This window comes from Theropithecus gelada, chromosome 7a, assembly GCF_003255815.1.
Source record: "Theropithecus gelada isolate Dixy chromosome 7a, Tgel_1.0, whole genome shotgun sequence".
NCBI lineage: Eukaryota > Metazoa > Chordata > Mammalia > Primates > Cercopithecidae > Theropithecus > Theropithecus gelada.
This window is the reverse complement of record NC_037674.1, coordinates 26832246-26840191: the sequence shown is the minus strand read 5'-3', so window position 1 is coordinate 26840191 and position 7946 is coordinate 26832246. Positions and strand designations below refer to the sequence as shown.

General features: G+C 39.4%; 1 protein-coding gene across 3 annotated transcripts in view; it reads left to right on the top strand.

Moving 5' to 3' along the window:
* Window positions 1-7946, top strand: part of DMXL2 (Dmx like 2) — a 174850-nt gene that overhangs the window by 85500 nt on the left and 81404 nt on the right. The window lies entirely within an intron of this gene.

The window sequence follows — 7946 nt, the reverse complement described above, 5'->3', positions numbered from 1 at the left end:
TTTTTTTTTTTTTTTTTTTTTTTTTTTTTGAGGCGGAGTCTTTGTCACCCAGGCTGGAGTGCAGTGGCGCGATCTCAGCTTACTGCAGCCTCCACCTCCTGGGTTCAAGTGATTCTCCTGCCTCAGCTTCTGGAGTAGCTGGGACTACAGGCATGTGCCACCATGCCAGGCTAATTTTTCTTTTTCTTTTTCGTAGAGACAGGGTTTCATTGTGTTAGCCAGGATGGTCTTGATCTCCTGACGTCGTGATCCGCCCGCCTCAGCCTCCCAGAGTGCTGGGATTACAGGTGTGAGCCACTGCACCCAGCCGAGATTACTTTTTCAAAATTTATTTTTCAGATTTTTTGCTGTTGGCCTATAGAAATGCTACTGATATTTGTATGTTGATTGATATCCTGCAACTTTACTGAATTTATCAGTTCTAATGGTTTTTGGTGGAGTCTTCAGGTGTTTCCAAATGTAAGATCATGCCGTCTGCCAACAAGGATAATTTGACTTCTTCCTTTCCAATTTGGATGCCTTTTATATATCTTTCTTTTGTGTAGTTGCCTGATCTGGCACTTTCAGCACTATGTTGAACAACAGTGGTGAAAGTGAGCATCCTTGTTGTGTTCTAGATCTTAGAGGAAAGGCTTTCAGTTTTTCCCCATTCAGCATGATACTAGCTGTGGGTCTGTGTTGTATGGCTTTTATTATGTTGAGGTATGTTCCTTCTACACCCAGATTTTTTTAGAGTTTTCATCATGAAGGGGTGTTGAATTTTATCATGCTTTTTTAGCATCAATTGATATGATCATACGGTTTTTGTCCTTCATTCTGTTGATGAAATGTATCACTCTGATTGATTTGTATATGTTGAACCATCCTTGTATCCCTGTTATGATAAATGATCTTTTAATCATTTTAACCATGTTGTTGAATTTGCTTTGGTAGTGTTTTGTTTAGGATTTTTGCATCAGTATTCATCAGAGTTATCGACCTGTGTTCTTTTTTTGATGTATCTTTGTTTGGTTTTGGTATCAAGGTAATACTGGCCTCATAGAATGAGCTTGAAAGTATTCCTTCCTTCTCTGTTTTTCGAATAATTTGAATGGGTTGGTATTCGTTCTTTTTTATATGTTTGGTAGCATTCAGAGCAAAACCATTGGGTCCTGGGCTTTTCTTTACTTAGAGACTGTTTATTATGGCTTTGATCTTGTTACTTGTTTTACTGATCTATTCAGGTTTTGGATTTCTTTTGTGGTTCAGTCTTGATAGGTTGTATGTGTCTAGGAATTTGTCCATTTCTTGTAGATTTTCCAATTTATTGGCATATAGTTGCTCATAGTAGCCACTGTTGATCCTTTGAATTTCTTTGGCATCAGTTGTAATAGCCCTTTTTTCATCTCTGATTTTATTTATTTGGGTCTTCTTTGTCTTTTTCTTAGTCTGGGAAAAAGTTTGTCAATTTTATTTTATCTTTTCATAAAACTTTTTGTTTTGTTGATCTTTGTATGGTTTTCTTTGTTTCAGTTTCATTTATTTATGCTCTGATCTTTATTATTTCTTTTCCTTTACCAATTTTGGGTTTGGTATGCTCTTGCTTTTCTAGTTCTTTAAGATTCAACATTAGGTTGTTTATTTGAAGTCTTCCTTGTTTTTTGATGTAGGCACTTACAGCTATAAACTTCCCTCTTTTAGTACTGTTTTGGCAGTATCTCATAGATTTTGGTATGTCATGTTTTCATTATCATTTGTTTCAAGACATTTTTCAGTTTTCTTTTGAATTTCTTCATTGACTCAGTTGTCATTCAGGAGCATATTGTTCAATTTCCATATGTTCGTATAGTTTCCAGAATTTCTTGTTATTGATTTCGAGTTTTATTCCAATGTGGTCAGAAGATGCTTGATATTATTTCATTTTTTAAAATGTTTTAAGACTTGTTTTGTGACCTAACGTTTGGTCTGTCCTTGAGAATGATCCATGTGCTGTGGAAAAGACTGTATATTCTGTAGCTGTTGGATGAAATGTTCTGTAAGTATCTATTGGGTCCCTTTTTTTGATAGTACAGATTAAGTCTGATGTTTCTTTGTTGATTTTTCTGTCTAGAAGATATGTCCAATTGTGAGTGATGTCACAGTATCCAGCTATGATTATATTGGGGTCTATCTCTTTCTGTAGCTCTAATATTTGCTTGATATATCTGGGTGTTCCAGTGTTGGGTACATATACATTTAGAATTGTTATATCCTCTTGCTGAATTGACCCCTTCAATGTTATATAGTGACCTTCTTTGTTTCTTCTTACAGTTTTTGTCTTGAAAACTATTTTATTTGATACATAGTATCACACATATAATGATACTGATATCAGTATATCTGTCTGATATAAGTATAGCTATTCCTGCTCTTTTTTGGTTTCTGTTGGCATGGAATATCTTTTCCCATCCCTTTGTTTTCAGCCTATGTGCGTCATTATGTGTGAAGTGTGTTTTTTGCAGGCCACAGATTATTGAATCTTGTTTACCTATTCAGCCACTATATTTCTTTTGATTGGAGAATTTAGTCCATTTAGTCCAAGTAATTAATAGGTAAGGACTTACTCCTGCCATTGGTTGTTTGTTTCTGGTTGTTTTGTGGTCTTCCTTCTTTATTTCCTTCCTGTCTTTCTTTTAGTGAAGGTGATTTTTGCTGGTGATATGATTTAGTTTTTTGCTTTTTGTTTTTGGTGTATTCACTGTATGTTTTCTAATTTGAGGTTACCACAAAGCTTGCAAATATTATCTTACAACCCATTATTTTAAGCTAATTATGACTTAACACTGTTTGCATAAATAAACAAGCCTAAAGAAAACTAATAAAGGCTCTACTCCTTAACTTTGTCCTGCTACAACTTTTTGTTATTACTATTTATATCTTTTTGTACTGTCTGTATCTTGAAAAGTTGTTATTATTTTTGATTGATTCATCATTTAGTCTTTCTACTTAAGATCAGTTTACACACCCGTGTTACAGTGTAATAATATTCTGTGTTTTTCTGTGTACTTACTATTACCAGTGAGTTTTGTACCTTCAGATGACTTCTTATTGCTCATTAATGTCCTCCTTTTTCTGATTTAAGTACTCCTGTAGCATTTCTTGTATGACAGGTCTGGTGTTGATGAAATCCCTCAGTTTTTGTCTGGAAAAGTTTTTATTTCTCCTTCATGTTTGAAGGATATTTTTACTAGATACACTATTCTGGGGTAATTTTTTTTTTTCTTTTCAGCACTTCAAATATGTCATGGCTTTCTCTACTGGCCTGTAAGTTTTCCACTGAAAATTCTGTTGCCAGACATACTGGAGCTCCATTATATGTTGTTTCTTTTCTCTTGCTGCTTTTGGGATCCTTTCTTTATTGCCTTTGGAAGTTTGATTATTAAAAGCCTCGAGATAGTCTTCTTTGGGTTAAATCTGCTTGGTGTTCTATAGCCTTCTTGTACTTGGATATTGATATCTTTCTGTAGGCTTGGGAATTTCTCTGTTACTACCCCTTGGAATAAATTGATATCTTTCTGTAGGCTTGGGAATTTCCCCATTGCTATTGCTTTCCACCTCTACCTCTTTCTTTATCTCCTCTTTAAGGTCAATGACTCTTAGGTTTGTCCTTTTGAGGTTATTTTCTGGATCCTGTAGATGTGCTTCATTGTTTTTTATTCTTTTTTCTTTTGTCTCCTCTGTGTATTTTCAAATAGCCTGTTTTCAAACTCACAAATTCTTTCTTCTGCTTTATCAATTCTGCTAGTAAAAGACTCTGATGCATTCTTCAGTATGCCAGTTGTGTTGTTTAGCTCCAGAATTCCTGCTTGATTGTTTTCAGTTATTTAAATTTGTTTGTTAAATTTATCTGATAGAATTCTGAATTTGTTGTCTGTGCTATCTTGAATTTCTTTGAGTTTCCTCGGAATTCTCTGTCTGGAGGTCACATATCTCTGTTTCTCCAGGATTGGTCTTTGGTACCTTATTTGGTTCATTTGGTGAGGTCGTGTTTTCCTGAATTATCTTAATACTTGTAGATGTTCTTTGGTGCATGGACATTAAGGAGTTAGGTATTTGTTATAGTCTTCACAGTCTGAGCTTACTTGTATCTGTCCTTCTTAGGAAGGCTTTCCAGGTATTTAAAAGGACTTGGGTGTTGTGATCTAAGCCGTATCTGCTTTGGGGGGACCCCAAGCCCAGTTATGCTATGGTTCTTGCAGACTCTTAGAGGTACTGCCTTGATGGTCTTGGATAAGATTTGGAAGAATTCTCTGGATTACCAGGCAGAGACTCTTGTTCTCTTCCCTTATTGTATTCCAAACAAACTCAGTCTCTCTTTCTCTCTCTCTCTCTCCCTCCCTCCCTCCCTCTCCCTCTCCCTCTCCCTCCCTCTCCCTCTCCCTCCCTCTCCCTCCCTCTCCCTCTCCCTCCCCCCCTCCCCCTATCTCTCACCTCTCTCGCCTTCTCTCTCTTTCTCTTTCTGTCTCTCTTTTCTGAGCCACCTAGAGATGGGAGTGGGGTGACACATGCACCCCTGTGGCCATCACCTCTAGGACTGTGCTGGGTCACACCTGAAGCCAGCACAGCACTGGTTCTTGCCCAAAGCCAGCTGTAATCACTCCCCAGCTACCGCCTATGTTCTCTCAAAGCCCTGGGCCTACTGCAATCTGCAGGTAGCAAAGTCAGCCAGGCCTGTGTCCTTCCCTTTAGGGTGATGAGTTCCTCCATCCACTGGGCTGGTCTAGAAGTACCATCTGGGAGGTAGGGAGCAGAGTCAATAACCTTAGAAGTCTACCTGGTGTTCTATTGTACTGCGGCTGAGCTGGTACTGAAACCACAAGACACAGTCCTTCCCATCCTTCTCTCCCCTTTCCAAAGGCAGATGAACCTTACCCTGTGGCCACCATGACCTCAGGCCTACAGGGAGTACTTCCAGACTACTACCAATGTTTTCTTAAGGACCAAGGGCCCTTTGGTTAGCTTGTGGTAAATGCTGCCTGGTCTGAGACTCACCATTTCAGGACATTGGGCTCCCTTCTGGCCCACAGAAGATCCAGAAATGCTGTCCAAGAGCCAAGTCCTGAAATTGGGGACTCCAAGAGCCTGCTTGGTGCTCTACTCCCTTGTGGCCAAGCTGGTACCTAAGATGCAAAACAAAGTTCCCTTTAGTTTTGCCTCTACTTCTCTCCAATTTTAGTATATGTGCTGTTGAAGTGAGCACGTTGCCTCTGCTTTTCTCAAGCAGGAGTCTTGCCCTGTAGCTACCATAGCTGGGAATGTGCTGAGTCTCACCTCAAGCCAGCCAGTCTCATCCAAGACCCTCGTCATAGTACCTGGATATTGCTGCTGGCTATTCAGGGCCCAAAGGCTCTTCAGTTAGCAGGTGATTAATCCTGCCAGGGGTCTTTTCCTTCATGGCAGTGGGTTCCTTTCTGGCCCAGGGTGTGTCTAAAAATGTCATGTGGGAGATAGGGCCTGGAAAGGGAGCCTCATGACTCTGACTAGTCCCTTATCCTGCCGTGGCTGAGCTGGTATCCAAGAGGCAAAACAAAATCCTCCCCACTCTCCTGTCGCCTCTCCTCAAGCAGAAGGAAGGAGTCTTTTTGGAGCCGTGAGCTGTACAGCCTGGGGGTTAGGGAAGGGATGATACCGGCACTTTTTTAGCCATCCCACCTGGTGTCTCAGTAGGTTGCATGCCTCCCAGGCCCACTGTCTTTGGCCCAGTTCAGCACTAGGGACTCATCTAGGAGTTGCAGACCTTGTGGCCTAGACTGCCTTTCAAGTTTATTTAAGGCCCCAGAGCACCTGACGGTGGCAAGGCTTTTGGGGAATCAAGTTCAGACAGGTGGGATCCAGCTATTCCCCTCTGGGTAGGGCTCCCTCCATGGGCGAGTGTCAGCTGAGTTTGGTCTGGTTTCTCTTTCTGCTATATAACAAGGCAGCACTGACTTCAGTGCTCACACTTGCTTGCTCTTCCTTTCCCCGTACACGGAAACTCAGCACCTTGCTGCTGCTGCAGGGTATGGGGGAAGGGTGGTGTTGGTGATTCCAGAGTGTTTTTCCTACCTCTTCTGTGCCTCTTTCAGTGATAATGAAGTTAAAACTGGGTACTGTGAGTGCTTACCTGGTTTTTGGTTCTTATGAAGGTGTTTTTTTTCATGTAGTGGTTAAATTGGTGTTTTTGCTGGGGGGACAATTGGTGGAGCCTTCTATTCTGCCATCTTCCTCTTCTCCTGCCTTCAGCTGTTGGGTTATTTGTAGATATTCTTTATAAAGTTGAGGAAGTTCTCTAGGTTTGTTAATTTTCTTGACATTTTAAAAGAATCAGCTTGTTGTTTAATTGATCTCTTTGTTTCTGTAATGTTTTCATTTTTATCTTCATTGATTTTTGCTCTTTATTGCTTCCTTCCTTCTGCTTGCTTTGGGCTTTTCTTTGGTTCTTTTTTTTTTAGATTTATGAGACAGGAGCTTAGCTTAATGATTTTAATTAAAAAAAAATTGTCTAAGGTATACATTTAGTGCCTACAAATTTTTCTTTCAGCACTGCTTTAATATTTTTATATGTAGCATTTTTATTTTCATTTAGTTCAAGATATGTTTTGATTTCCCTTGAGAACTTCTCTTCGACCCTCGATTGGTTAGAAGTGTATGATGTAGCATCCAAGTGTCCTGTTAATAATTTCTAGTTTGATTCCGTCAGGGTAGAAAAATGTACTGTATGATTTCAGTCCTTTTTAGTTTGTTGAAGTTTGTTTCATGGCCCAGGACCTGGTCTATTTTAGTACAAGTTCCACTCACTGGCACTTAAAAGCATGTGTATTTTCTTGTTGTTGGGTCGAGTGTTCTATAAATGTTAATTACTCTTGTTTTGATTGATGGTGTTGTTGAGTTCTTTTGTATCTTTACTGATTTCTCCCCAATCGTTCTATCAAGTCTTGAGAGCGAGGTATTGCAGTTTCCAACTATAATTGTGAATTTGTCTGTTTCTCCTTTTACTTCTATAAGTTTTTGCTTCACATAGTTTTCAGCACTGTTCTTTGGTGTATATACATTTAGTTCAAATTCAAGGTGTTGGCAAGGTCATGCTCCTTCTGATATTCAAGGGGAGGATCCTTCCTTGCCTCTTCCTAGATTGCTCCTGGCAGTCCTTTGTGGTGTTTGGCTTGTAGCTGCATCACTGCAGTCCGCCTCTGTCTTCACATGGCCTTCTTCCATCTGAGAGTCTCTGTGTATCCTTTTTTTGTAAGGACACCAGACATTAGATTTTGCACCTGCTGTAATCCAGTATGACCTTTTCTTAAACTAGTTATGTCTGCAAGACCCTACTTCCAAACCAAGGTTACATTCCGAGATGCTGAGTGGACATGAATTTTGGTAGGATACTATTTAACCCACTACTCTGATCAACTTTCTTTTCTCATCAGTTATATTTGTAGTTGCATAGTCAGGAACTTTCAAAGTCTCTTGAGCCTCCAGATTTCCTTGAGCCATTTTGACTTTGAGACCCCCATACTATAAGGCATTCTGGGATTTTTTAACTTTTCTAAAATATCGACTATAGAGTCTTGCCCTTATTTTCAATCTTAAACTCTTAAGATGATGTGACTACTTTCTGTCACATTTCCATTGTTTCTGCTCATCGTTTTGATTTTCTTCATACAATAGCAGTTCTCCTACTTACTTCTATTAATTCTGAGGCAAAATGTAGCAAGAAGTTGTCACATGCTCTCCTATTCCTCAAATGAGATTTTTAGTAGATGCCAAGTACAGGCTAGCTTTTTAAAAATTTTGTAACAGATACTTGAAAGCTATAAATATTGTTCTGTAGATAGAGGGGTAGATTTAGGGAGCACAGGAAGGGAAATACAGTGATTAATTTGCAGGGTAGAGTAGAATTGGTAGGTACTGGAAGCATGAAGATAGCAGGGAGTCTGTTGAGGTCAACTAAG